Consider the following 15,440-nt stretch of genomic DNA (forward strand, 5'->3'; position numbering starts at 1 on the left):
CCTTAGCAGTAATTTGTTTCACTACCTTTGCTTCCGCCCATCTAGAAAGGTAATCAACTGCAGTCAAGATGTAGCACTTCCCTCGGCTAGTAATAGGCCAACGATCCCATAGCATCAATTCCCCATTTTTCAAGAACATCATAAGCAAGAATTGTCTTCCTCATTTCAAGCCTTAATATCCATCTACTATGAGCTTGGCATTGTTTGCACGACCTGCACCAATGATTAACATCCTTATGTACACTTGGCCATACATAACCTTCCTGCAAGACTTTATGCAAAGTAATCTTTGAGGCAAAATGTCCACCGCATGCTCCTTCATGGTTTTCCTTAAGAATTTTGTAGATTTCTTCCTTCCAAGGTACCCGTCGCATTATCAAGTCAATTCCCTTCAAATACAAAGCATCACCAACCATCACATACCTTGCAGCTTTCCTGAAACCATATTTTTTTGATTTTTTAATGCCACTAGGAATCATCCCTGTTAACAAAAACTCCTCAACATCCTGTAATTTCTCCCTGCCACAACTTTAAGAACAAAAACTTCACCAATCATTCCCTGGGCTGCTTCATGAGCCTCCTCATTATGGCCTCGATCCACATGCTTAAGACTCCAAGCTTCAAATTCCTTCAACAAACCTTTAATCTTAAAACACATCTCTTTGAGTGACATATTCTTTGACTTCCAAACTCCCAACACCTGTTTTACCACAAGCAATGCATCTCCTCGAATGCGAATCCTGTGTATACCATGCTTCAAACATATTTGCAATCCCACTTCCAAAGTCAGATACTCCGCTTCATTGTTGCTATGTGCATCCACCTTAACACCCTTCTTAAAAACAAGGCAACCCTGTGGATCATAAAGCACCAAACCTCCTGAGGCTGCATCATGGCTTTTCCTGTAAGAACCATCAAAATATAATAAGTGAGCATTCACCAACTCAGCCGCATCCTCAACTGGCTTCTTGATGGTCTCCTCCTTTATAAGAAGAGGACTCTCCTTATATGTCAATAGATCAGCTAAGGTAGCCCTGGTACTCTCGTCCACCAAGAATGAGAAAGTAAACTCCTGCAACTCAATCACCCACTTCAGAGAAAGTAAACTCCTGCAACTCAATCACCCACTTCATCATAGCCTTAGATAAATTTGTGCCATTTATCAACTGAGGCAAAAAAGTGTAGCTGTCAAAAACGCAAAGGGGTGAGGCAGCAAGTAATGGCGGAACCGCCTACATGCATATAGCACACTAACCATAAAAAGTTTCACTTCTGATAACAACCTTTCTCTAGCAAGTTTTACCCTGCTAGCACAATAGACTGGTTGCATATAATGTGATTCTTTCCCCTTCTGTAACAATATAGCTCCAATAGCATCTTCACCTATTTTGAAGGGTTGACATAAAATACCTGTTTCCAGTTAGGCGCCTGCATTGTAGGAATAGCTCCCATCACCTCTTTCACTTTTTGGAAAACTACCTCACACTCCTCCGACCAATGTAAAGGATCATGCTTTGCTGCTTGCTGTGCAAAGGATATAACAACTGTGAAGATAGAGAGATGAATCGAGCCATATACTTCACCTTTTGCACAAAAGTAGTTAGTTGCCTTGTATTCATTGGTGTAGGAAGAAGAAGAAGAGACTTGACTTTATCAGGATCTGGATCAATACCATTCTCTGAAACAACATGGCCCAAGAGCTTCACCCTCGGTTGAGCCAAAGAACACTTTTTTGGATTTAATTGACCACCACACTCATCATAACGCTGAAAAACTGTAGCCAGCCTATCACAATGCTCTTGCTTGGAGCTGTATATACAAAAATCATCAATAAAATCCTTGACAAACTTGTTCAAAAAAGAAGATAATATCCAATTTGCCCTTTTCTGATAGTAGGCTGGTCCATTCATCAATCCAAAAGGAAGAACTTTGTAGCAGAAACACCCCCAAGGTATATTGAAAGTCGTCTTGCGCTGATCTTCTTCTGCAATCTTTAATTAAAAATAACCTGAAAACCCATCACAAACACTGTACCTTTCATATCCAGCTACAGTATCCAAAATCTCATTCAAAAAAGGTAGAGGGTAAGGATCCTTTTTTTTGTAGCAGCATTCAAAGGCTTGAAATCCACACATATACGCCACCTGCCATCCTTCTTTGGACTCACCACCACTGTAGGACTTACCCACTTAGCTGTGTCCACTTGTGTAACGAAACCTGCACTCAATAGCTTATCAACTTCCTCTCTCAGGGCTTGCATTTGTTCTCGTCCCATCCTGCGAAGCTTCTGCCTAACTGTTCTTACACCTTCTTTCAATTCAATCCTCAAATCTGGCCCTTTAAATCCTCGAATCTCCTTATAAGAGGTGATGAACAATTCTGGAAAATGAGACAGCATATTAACATACCTGACCTTTTCTCCACTCGAGAGATCCGGACTCAGCATTCCTTCAATCAGCTACTTCTTCTTCACTTCTATCTTTGGCTGCAGTAATTCCTCGATCACTTCATATGACCCCAAAGTGTCTTCTCCCTTAGTACCCACTTCATGCACTTCTTTATCTTCATTACCTTGTTGCTTTGATATTAGGAAAGTCACATCTGCTTCTTCACTAGAAGCAGTAGTCGATGAATCCATCTCCGATTCAGAAGTACTGGTGGTAGTTTCCTCTCACTCGAATCCTGTGGCCTCTCCCACACATCATTCAAAGATCTCCTACTATGCATCTCAAAAGATTTTTTATTACCCCACTTATTATGCAAAGAAATGGTCCCATACCTCCAGTCTTGTACTGCACCCACCACTCGCAACCAGGGTCATCCAAGAATAATTGGAAAAGCACCAAGACCCCGCAGGCATCACATGAAAATCTACAGTAGCTTTGACATTAAAAGCTTCAATTTCCAATTCCTTTACCATACCAAGACATTTTACCTTTTGATGATTAGCCATCCTGATTTGAAAACTAGAAACCCCAGACACCCTCAAGCCTTGACTGCTCCACACATGATTGGGTAATCACACAGATTTGAGCTCCTCCATCTATATAGGCCTTACCAAGGTTCCTACCTTTACTCCACACCTCCACAATAGGGCAAATATCTGGAAGCTCTTCTAAATATAGTACTTTGACTGACCTATTCTCTGACTCCTTTTCCATTGGATTCACAAGTCCCTTCCATTGCCTTCTCAATTTTGGCACCATCTCCACCAATTGCCCAAAGGTGAAGTTGGCCTTCCTATTCACACCATATCAGATTTCAAGTCATAGCTGGTTTGCCCATCCCCCACCAGTGGGAAGTCTGACACCTGGAACCTTCTACGAGGCTTCCATTTCCTTTTGGCTTTCACATCTTCTCCTTCCTGCTCCTTCCCCTTCTTACGGCTGGGTCCAGCTACTCCCTTTCCTTCTCTTTCATCCATTGTGCGCTTGCCAACGGGCATCACATCCCCTTCTTCTCTCACCTGAACATTCTCTAGAGTAACAACATTCATGACCTTTGCCTTCCCCTTCTCCTCAGCTGTGATTCCACTGGGGCCTGCTTGATCCGTGATATCAATACCATAGTCGTTTGACCTATCAGGTAACTGTGAAGGTAGTGGGTACATATCAGCACCCATTCGCTGAGGCTTATCACAATCTGTAATTAGATGACCAAGCTCACCATAGTTCCACCATGTAGGGATGACACGACGGCCCCTACCACGACCACGTCCATACCCTGCTTGTCCATCTCCCCCTTCATGATTATTGCCTCTACCTCTACCTCTACCACGTCCACCACCTGTACTTCCCATTAAATTTAAGCTCAAGTTCTTCATAAGATCAGCCATCTGTTTCATATCCTGTCGCAATCCCTCATCAGAACCTAGCGGAACCATAGGTACTCCTTGACTAGCTTGTGGTACCATCTGCATAGCCTGGGCTTCAGTGGGCTTCATCCTCTCAATCACTGCATTCATGGGTGTAGCCTCCACTCTACGAATCTCCGGCTATGCTACAACTGGAGTCATCCCTAGCTGATTAAACCGTTGCAACTTTCAATCCTTTAATTTGGCAATTTCCACCGCATCCTCATAAGACGTGGGCTCCTTTAATTCCACCTTCCAGCAAATACTCCTCTTAAGCCCGGCTACTTCCCCTAAAGCCCTGCATAAAGTCTCCCACAGCAAAGAGAATTTCTTCACATAATTATCAACTGATTCAAACTCACCCTGTATCAGAGCTTGCACCTCATGCCAAACCTTGTCTGCCAAACCTTGTCGGGGTCTTCCTTCTTGAACCTGTTGCTAAGTGCTATCTTTAATCCATTTTCCATCATATCGATACGTGGAACAGCAACCCTCAATGACTCCTCATAAGCTCTGTACCAGGTCCTTGCATCCCCTTTCAAGCAGATGCTCACTAGCCGCAACACCTGTACCGACTCGTTGATGTGGCTGCTTATGCACGCAACCTCCATTCTTTCAAGGAAATCTGCCACATCTTCATTAGGACTACCATAAAACTCTGGATAAGACATCATTTTAACCCCCAAACTTCACCTCAAATCCCAAGAAAAACACCTTCCCTGAAAACCTCAACTCCTAGGGCATACACCCTTGTAAACTGAAGAAAAAAAACCTGAGTGATTCTTAGTGGGGGCACCAAAAAACTGTCGGGAGGCTGGGAAAAGGAGAAATGCCTCTATAGCTACCTACCCAGCAGCCTTGGAAGACACAATAAACACAAGAGGCACCACTAGCACGATGCTGGAAACAGAAATCTCTCAAAACACCACATAGAGATACCTCAAAAACCCTGTATTCCACAATATAATGAAAACCCGCACACTTATCCACAAATAATGCAAAAAAAAAGATCCCTCTCACACAAATCAGCTGGCTCCATTGAGCTTCCTTCACTCCTTTCATTTGCCCATGGCTCTCCTTTTAAATCACCTTCACAATCCAAAGCTTGTGAAAGAAAAACCTTCAAACTCTCCACTTTGCTGCCAGCTTGCTGTCCTGTATGTTCAGCAGCCCTCGCCTCTGCTCTCCTTGCTTCCCAACCCGAGGCTCTCTCTCTCTTTCTTCACCTTTGCTCTGCTCAACGACCCAAGAAACCTTTCTCTCTGTTCACAAGGCGCCTATATCCCTTCACACTTGCTGCTGTACTCCAGCCAGGCTCACGAGAGATCTCCATTTCACAAGGTGGCAACTCCACTCGAGCACTGCAGCTCTTTGTTATCTCCCACACGGCGGCGGCTACCACTCGTTAGTCGCCCACACGAGAGTCTGCAGAGAGCCCCTCTACACGTTGTGTTTGGCGTCTCCCAGCCGCCCCAGTAGCCCCAAACTTGCCAGCCTCTGCCCTTGCGCCTACGTACTCATCAGCAAGGCCGTCTCTTTATCTACACCCCTGTTTGCCTGCACGCTCACCCGCCAAAGCGACCTCCAGCACCACAAGGCAGCAACACTGCTTCACGCACCTTTGCCTATCTCTGCAGCACCTCCGCAAGGCGTCCTTCTAGGCGGCAACTCCCCACCTCATCTCGCCTCTCTGCACCCGGTGCTTCACACACGCGAGAACCCACAGCTCCTTCGCCTCTGCACTTCGCTTCTCAGCTATCCCCTTGAGCTATTCCCCTTACACCTCTTTCTGCAGAAAAATCAGAGCGCCACCTTTGCGTTGGCTTTCTCTCCCCAAGTCTCTCTGTCTAAGCGGCCACTCTTCTTTGCTTTTGCGTCTTCGCCACCACCTTCTAGATGGTGCGCTGGCAGCCAACGAAGGCTTCCACATGGCTATTCCCAAGCTGGCCATACTATTTAATGTATATATATTTTTTATTTTTTTCCCCAAGCCTCAATGATGGCCACACACTAATGCTAAAAGGGCTCTTCCTTTCCTTGTATTTTTCCTGATAAACGGCATCCACGACCTTCCAAAACCAGAGCTGCCCACAAGCTCGGAATCATCAGCATCTGCTCCCAAAAAAAAACGACACGCATACCAACTCACTGCAAAACCACCCGGTCTGTAAATTTGCCAGGGCATTCAGGGCAAAGTTTTATTGCATACCACGCATCCCATATGTACATGGACTCAAAACACCTTTACAAAATTTTACCTGACACCGTCATGCATTGGTTGCTACCGGCATGCATTGGAAGCTACCGGCATGCATAGGGTAGCTATAGGCATGCCTAGGAAGGTACTGGCATGCATGGAGCATGGAGCATGGAGCATGGAGCATGGGAAAATAAACAAACCCTATAACATATAAAAGCATAAGAGAAGAAACATACAAGAAAGAGATCTCTTACCTTGTGAGGCTTGTATGTGTTGAAAACCTACAAAATCAAAACAAATTAAGGAAATAATGTATTAATAACAAACCTTAATCTTAAAATCTCTACAACTTAGAAACCCTATAAACATGTAAAATCATGAAAGAAGAAACATACAAGAAAGAGATCTCTTGTGAGGTGTGTATGTGTTGAAAACCTACAAAATTAATCCAAGTCAAGGAAAAAAAAAGTATTAAGAAAAATCAAGATCTCTTACCATATGAAGCTTTAACAGAGAGCTCTTAATTAGGAAAAAAGAAGAAAAGAAAAACTTAAAGAGAGGAAAGAGAAAGGAAACACTGAAAAGAGAGGAAATAGAAAGGACACACTTAAAAAATAGCTTTCATGGAAATCTTGTTTGCATAGGAGATAAATGAAAAGGGTAGACATACCTTGCTTGAGCTTGAGGAGGATAGGGTAGGAGAGGTTGAAGTGATAAACAAGGCAAAAACCTGTAAATAAAAACTCAGAGTATAAGTTTATTGTATTCAAAAGATAAAACTACGCGACGACAAAAGAAGCAGCAAAAAAGTATGATATTTTTATAGTATAGAAACATTTTTTCACTGCTATGGGCATTGTTGTGCAGTGTTATTTCGTTGTTGGGAAGCAAAAAATCATTGCTGGCAACGAAAAATTGCTGCTTGGTAGTGAAAAAACGTTGCGAAGTAGCGATAAATCGCTACTTAGCATCTTGAAAACCCCCGATATTTTTCTTCCGAAAACACTACTAAAAAACGATGTTGTGCTCTTGATGTGTTGTAGTGGTTGTAAACTTTTATAAGCTTATAACAATAATAAGCTTTTAAAAAAAACTATAAGTAAAGCTTAATATTAAGCCTTTACAAAAGAATTGAATTAAAATTAAATTGATAAGATGACCATAAATTGAAACAAAAACAAGAAAATAGAGTGGAAATCACCTTGTACATAGTATTGGGTCCAATCTCCCTCCCCCCAACAAGTATCGATATCCTCCCACTTCTTGGGTATTTATGCTTTATTCATAAAAATAGCCCACATGCCAAAAATAGTTTTCATAAAAATAGCCCACATGCCAAAAATAGTTTTACGCTTGAGTATGGGATTTCCCTTTACAAAAATAGGAGTTTCTTTAACCCAAAGCTAAGATAAATTCTTCCTATCTAAACCACTAAATGAAATATACATAAAGAACCATAAGGGCCAATTCATGTGTAACAAAATCAATAAATCCACTCCAAAGTATAACAAAAGTGGGTGGCCAAAAATGATAAAAAAATCTCTCGTAATATTAAATACTATGGTGAAAATACCAAAATGAGAAAAACCTTTGCGCAATAATTACTGACGCCATAGTGGCCATTAAGTAGGCACTCAACCTTGTTGGGCTCATGGAAAATGGGATGCTACTACATGTAGATCCTAGCGGGTGCCATCGTTGTACCCAACCTACCCAAACCCTGAGCTTGGCAAAGGATGGACACCATTCTCCAGTAGAATTTCCTTCACCATCATCCCCTCCCCAACCTCCTCCCATCTCTCACCAGTCCAAATAATCTAAACCAACCTGTTGTTGCCAATGATGATGTTGAGATGGGCAGAGTCAAACACTAGAGCCCTCAGACTTGCAGGATCAGGAATGCACCCAAGAAGGTCAAAGTTAAGAAGTTTACTTAGAAGACAATGGGAACCACAAATGTGTAGAGCTGAATGAGCACCTATGGAGTTTGGAATCGGGAATGTGCGCAAGCTAAGGAGGATGCCAAGGAGCATCCAACAAGATCTCTATATTCGGGTGATGCATGCCACTATATCGACAACATCAAAGGGAGACTGACAATTTGAGTCGTCATAGTGGGAATCCAACCCACCAGGCATGCCAAGTGTTGTGGCCAGATAACCATGTGAGTTGGAATGCCATAATTGTTGCCCAGTCGAATAGACTTAACACCACAACCATGGCTCAGTCGGGTAATAGTCGGATTAGCTGGTTAATAGGCCATCATGGATGTAACTCAATCATTCTCTCATCAGAGCATGATGCCATCTTGTTTTTCTTATAACTTCACATTAAGTAGTATAAAGTTGTAATGGAAATTTGTACATTGGTTGGCTGTTAGCTAGTTGTGTTGATCAAACTATACCATTCTGTATATTTATCTTTTCAATATGGCTTTTACATCTTTTTGTATACGTTTTTTGTGTCACGCTGGTGTATGTTGTGTGCATAACCAGAGAACACTCAGTAGGTTATCGGGTAGCGGTAACCCAACAACACAAATCTTTTTTAAACAATTATTTCACACCTTGTCATTACTATGGGTAATTTTTTAGACCTTATAACTTATGTACAAATCACATATTTTTCCATTTTTTTCTTGTTATATATCATACACATGACTATGTTCCCCCTACCCCTATGTATTTGTATGTACATTAAGTATTTGTATTTCTATTGTTGGGTGGATTTATCTAAAGTAATACGTTTCAACCTATTAAGGGAAAATATTTGCAATCATGAATAACTCTTGATAAACCAAGAGCACACCAATAGGACTCATAATGAAGTGAAGAGTGGGCGAGAGACATACCTGAGTTGTTCATATGCATTATTATGTAGTGAGTGAATAAATCAAAAGTTTCCAATGTCATAATATTTTTGGGAGGTTCATGCATATCTTACTCAAGATGGATACAAGGGCATGCTGACATGCTCTTGGGGACTACTTTAAACTTTCATTAAATTGCTAAGTCCATACACCATGTGTATTCACATGCCTTATTCTTTTGTGTGGTGAGTGACTAAGGAAGCACCTTCCAAATAAAGAATGCAAAAAATGAAGGGGCCCTCTTGGAAGACTTTTGTTTTGGGGTGGTAGGAAATTTTGATTTGAATTTTTGAGCATCTTCCACTTGGATTTCAACAATAAAAATTAATGTCCTACAAAGTAGTTAATGGAAAATGTTTCTGTAGGATGGGTTGGGAACTTCAGTATTTATTTTTGAAGTTTCTCAATCCAAGCTACACAGAAAAAGTTAGAACCAAAATACTAGCTTGAAAAACTTCTAGACAACTTGCTCAAATCTCTTTGTCACTTCTTCTTTTACCCGTAATCACACTCCACACTTTGTAATTTTTTCACCCCACACCTATTCAATATGACCTTGGAAAACCTTGGCTCAAATAGAAAATTGTAATATCTTTTGGAGTCTTTGTCACCACCTTGGACCGGGCAATAGCTAAGACTTGGTCTAATTACAACATCTTCATCACTTATATCTTTGCTAAGGCAATATGCCTCCACCTACAAAAAGGGGCCCTCTATCACCATCAAGTCGGAAACATCTTTCTTGTTTCTTGATTGGCCCTGAAGCTTATGTTAACCTCCTTCTTCCCAACACCCATGCCATTATAAAGTCCTTTGTCTTGTCCCCATGCACACTCCCTCTTCTAAAACAAACTTTTATCCAAATCTATTTCATCACCTGATCCATCTGAAGACCCTATCACAAAATCATCAAGGCTTATCTTCCTTTCTCTAATCAAAACACCAACCTGATCCTTCTTTTCATGTACTCCTGCTAGCATATACATTACTCGATTGACCTTGGATTTGCATTTGATTCCAATCCACTCCAAGCATCTCCAACATAGCAAGATTTAGACTCCCTACTTTATCAACCAGCTTCTGAACCTCTTGATGCAAACCCTCCTATCTTCTATATGATTCCACAAACCTAAGAGTTTCCACACAACTTTCCCTTTGTACATGCATATCCATGGACAAGGATGTCACCTCAGACATATTTGCTTCCCTCTTCTATTGTAGCCAATTCTTGCTTCCTCAGTTTCTTTCTCCATTGCTCAGTTGGTTTTCACCTCAAACATGTTTGCTTCCTCAACTTCTTTCTCCATTGCTCAGTCGGCTACCCTCACAACTTCAACAAAAGGTGCTTGGATCTTTTAGCTCCACCTTCTCCTTGATTCTCTCATGCAACACTTCAACAAACTTATCCTTCTTGAGAAAGTGTAGAGGTACACGGTTTTCTCCTAAGGCTCGCAGAATCCTTCTCTAGATAGCTTCAAACCTTCCCACAAAGGTTGGTATATCCTAATCCTCTTTGTGGTTCAACTTGCTAAGATCCCTCCATAGACCTACATGCCTTTGTATCTTCCCATACCTTTCAATCTGTCCTAACTTCCTTCAATTTGTCCTAACCAGCCATTGGCCTTAAGTTGATGAGCAAGTGGACTCCAACCTGTTAATTGCAATCCTTAGCAAGAACTTCTTGATCCTTAGTGGGGGCACTAAAGCATCTGTCGTTGGATGATGCCCTCTATAACACCACCAACATACACACAAGAAGAAAATGTAAAGGAATCAAAACTGGGGGACAGTGAAATCCCATATCTAAGGGCACTAATCAACCTGGTTTCTATCCCCTCAGTGCTCCTTCAGATACCTAAACACCCTTTAAACATCCAATAGTTGACTCCTCAAGTTATCCTCCCAAGTCAGCAATAACCTCCAACACCTCTAATCTTCTACCTATATGGCCCATCTAACCTCCTCTAACATCTAGCTGACCAAAACAGTTTCCAGATCTGACACACGACTGATCAGATTCTGATTGTAACCTGATTTGAAAGGTTGTTATTGATTCTAGTCAGATATATGTTTGCCTGACTCCCAAACTCTTCTCGAGTATTAGCTAACATCAAAACCTTGCTTCAGAGTTTCACTAAACCCAACATCACTCCTTTGTTGACTCCTTGTTGTTGCTGACCTTCTGACTCACTTGGACACCTTATCCACCACAAATTGACTCAACTAATTCCTCTACATATCCTCTCAAGTCATACCAGGTCTCCTACCACTCTGATTTTTACTTCTCACAGCATAATTGACCATCAAACTGACCTAGATAGCTCCAACTAACCCACAACCTGAAATTTGACTCAAGAATCCTCCTCTTATCCCCTATCAAATAAACGCCCTTGGAGAGATGGAAAACTCTCTCACTTGTAGCAAGAGTAGTATGATCCATGTGTAGCTTAATCCAATGGGATTTGCATCCCTTTCGGAGCTAGGGATTCAACCCGTAGTACCGGTGCACAAAATCTTATCCACAAATGGAGAGAATGCTTATGGTTACCACCATCACATGACACTAGACTAAGCACACACACAAGCTCAACTTGTCCTCATTCCTACACACCCATTCATTCACAAATACAAGCAAGAGGAACACAATCACTATGCACTTAAGCAAAGAGAAAGACCTCACTCCACTCCTATCTTCCTACAAGCATGCACACACTCAAGCATCAAGCTTCCATGAAAGTTTCAAATCAGCCCACATACATAAAAATGAAATACTAAAAGCATGCATAAGAGTAAAATGATTAGAGAAAGAGGATGAGAAAGACTCATGACATTGCTATTGATTCAATGAAGAGATTTATCTCATACAAAGATGTAGATGGGGTGAGAGAAGAGTTTTCACCTCTATGGAGAAGAGGGAGAGTAGCTCTCTCAAAGGAGCTCTTGCATGAACTTAGCCCAAAGTGTACATAAGCTCTCAAATGAGCCACTTTTTATACAAAAACTCTAAAACTCCCAAAACTTCCCATGTGGGATTATTCTTAAGCCCACTCCCACACTCATCTACAACTTGGGACTCTTTACAAGAGCCCTAAATAAGAATGTCACTTGTTTTCCTGCTTGCATCTTTTTGTTGCATCCTTGCATTGATCTTCACTCGTCATCATGCAACACTCCCCCCTTCCTATTTTGTGCACGTCCTCGAGCGCGGTAGAAGCAAAACCTGCAAAAACAATGGATACAAGTAAAGCCTTTTATTGAAAAAAACCAGCAAATGACAATCTCACACATGAGCATACAAGTGAAAGGCTGATTAGAGTTTTAAAGAGTGCTAAAAGAGGTGAGTAAAAACTAGTCAAAGTGAGACTAAGTGGTAGATAGTGCTATGCAAAGGCAAGTGTGCTTGCACACCACAGGTTATGACCGCAATCTCAATGTCCTACAAGTATTTAAGTTATTTCTAAAGTGGCAAACCTACTCCTAAATATGAGCAATGGTGATTGGACCTCTTCTTCTTCTTCTTCTTCTTCTTCTTCTTCTTCTTTTTTTGGTGTGTGTGTAAAAGATGAATAAAGAGGAAGGTTCCATCCCAATGAGACCCAAGCAATGGCCAAGAGACCTCCCAAGAGAATCTAAAGGCCGCAAAGTATCTAAAGGGCGACAGACCTTTTTCTTTCTTTTTGACATAAGGAGTATCCCATGAAGATGAGGGCATCGGTCGTCTCGAGGGCCCATAATGTACCCCAGAGTCCTACCAACATCTATCAAGGCGCGATAGAGTCCTTGAAGGTCTTTTTCTGAATCTTTTAGATGTCAGTGTTTACCCCATGGAAACCAAGGCATCGGCCCCAAGGTGCTAAGACAACCCCAGGTCCTACCAAGCATTCCACATGGCTGTAGACACGTCATGTCTCGATTCACTTGTATATATTTTTTAGGGCATGATTTTTGTAAATTTTTTATTAATCCTAGCACCTAGCCCATACCTATAAGAGGTAGCTACCACTAGGGATAACTAATATACTTTGAGAGCATAAGAACTTGGCATACTCCGTTGGTATATATCCTACACTGTCTTCAAATAGAAATACCTTCTACTAAGTCCTCTAAGAATCTAGAAATCACTCACCACATTTTAACAACTAATTTAAAACTTAAACCAGCGAACTGTGTGTGAACATGCAAACATTATATCCAAAAGTTAAAAGCACATAAAGAACAAAAGATTATGATTTGAATACACCTATTGTAGTGCTCGTTGATGTTGTGCAGATTGCTTCTCTTTGCTCTTTGTAGGCATTGTATGTCTCCCCCCTTCCTAATTTGTGTGCACGGTAGGTGGACTATTGGGGCGTGTTTGTATGCTCTTGTTTAGCTGAGATCTCTGCAAAATGTTTATTAACAAACAAGAAAAGAAGAGAAAGGAATAAAATTTATTATTGGTGCCAATCACCGAATATAGCCGAGGGGAAAAACCCAGTGGGAGAAAAGTGCCCTGGCTTGTTGATCTTATTGTGGAGTTGATAAGCTTACCCTTGTACTGGTGGTGGATCCGTGTCCACTTCTGTTGGAAAGATGGTATCAATCACTTCAGGATGCAAGGACAACCCTGTACAAAAACCGGCCTCTGGAGAAGGTGGTAGAGGAAGGAGTGCTTCCTTTCTAAAATATGGCATTGGTTCTATGGGAAGGTTAAGCAGACAATTTTGATTTTGGAACTGCTCAATATAGATACTCATAGTGATCCAAAATTGACATGTTGAGGCTTGGGGAAGGAGGGCTTGCAAGATAGGTGGTTGCAAGTCATTTATGCATATATCCCTCCATTGTTATGCTTGAACCTCCTCAAGTAATCTATGTTGATTTGGTCCTCTCTCTGGTACTCTCACATCAAGAAGGTTATGGCATTGGGGTGTAATTCCCACAATTTGTTTCATTAAGCCCGTGCCATATCATCGAAAATAAGAGCGGCATATCCAACAAATATGTGAAGTTTCTCCTAATACGAGTCGTGCACACTCTTGACAATGTGGAAATGGGTGATGCTGTTGATAGAATAAAGTGACAAAGTGATGCCCACAGCAATTTTCACCTAAAGGAGCATAAAAGTACCTAGAATGAGTTTGAAAAGGAGGAGCACTATAACCCCCGCGATGTTCAAGTTGAGTACTATCAGGGTCAATGTATGGTGGACATGTATCTCGCCAAGTATCCATCAGGAGGTATCTGGGCATAGAACAATGAAATTTAGAAACACTCATATCCATCATTACAATCCCAATCAAAAACATTGTAGATAAGATCATCTCAAAAAGAACACAATCCTCTAAAGGCATAAGGAACCACATTAGTAAATGTGAGACTATTCAAACACTGATCTACCAAAGAGCTTCAATTGTAGTGTTAATGCCTTATCTTTGGTTTTGGGTATGTCCTTCTTAAGAGGTGGGAAGGTTAGCAATTATCGAGGAATTTGAGCAAGATAAGAGGATTTAGGCATTGAAGTGCTAGAATCTATGCTCAAAGGAGACTCATGTAAAGTTGGATTTGTCTTAGGTACACAATTTTGATGATGGAATTGTGTAACAAGGAGAAATTGGGGCAACTGGTGATTCAATACATGTTTTGGGAAGGTTAACACAAGGAGATTTGGTGCTATCACAACCACCTATCCTATCTTGAAGAGGTTGTGTTGCTTTCCTTTGCACCCCACTGATATGGAAAACCAAGGGTGGCTTTTGGAATCTTATTGATACACTCTTTTACTCTAGTAAACCATGGCATTTGGGAAGCCAAAGTGCTGTTGCACCCTCATAATAGCCTTGTGCTTTAAGAACATGCTTTAGGACCCAACGAGTAACAATCTGAAAAGATGTGCTTTTTAGGAGGCTTAGCAACTAGGCTAGATGGTACAAGTTTGTACGCATCTTTGGGTAGCCAAATTGATAATTCCTTCTTGCCTGGCCTTCTTTGAGTAGTGACTAAAGTAGTTGGAACATGCCAGCCATGGCCCTCACTTGAGGACTCATCGATTATCAACATCATTTATGTTGGAGCTTCAAGAGCAGATTTTGAAAGTGGGTTGTGTAAGGTAGAAACACCACCCTTTTGACATGATAAAGCTCGTGGAGTAGCAGATCCCAATACGCAATCAGAATCAATTTGCAATTTGTATTGTCTATTCTTCCAATGTAAAGAACAATTGGTAGCGCTTAACCATGATCGACCGAGAACAGCCTCTACCACTGCCTTGGACTTACTTTCCACATAAAAGGGCACTGACATCTGGTGATCTTGAATGGACATCATAATGACACATTTTTCCTCTATAGGGTTATCTTCACCTGAGAAGCTTCGTAAGTCAATAGGAATGTGCACAAGTGCTGGTTGTCCCAAGGCTATCCATGTGTCAAACGAGAGAACATTATAATCTGCACCAGAGTCAATTAAGGTAGAGACAAAGTAGGTAGTCTCATGAAGATGAAGACACACTTGAATATTGAAAGGATCGACATACTGTT

The sequence above is a fragment of the Cibotium barometz genome, chromosome 61, assembly GCF_041138505.1.
Source record: "Cibotium barometz isolate CiBa-2024 chromosome 61, ASM4113850v1, whole genome shotgun sequence".
Classification (NCBI taxonomy): Eukaryota; Viridiplantae; Streptophyta; class Polypodiopsida; order Cyatheales; family Cibotiaceae; genus Cibotium; species Cibotium barometz.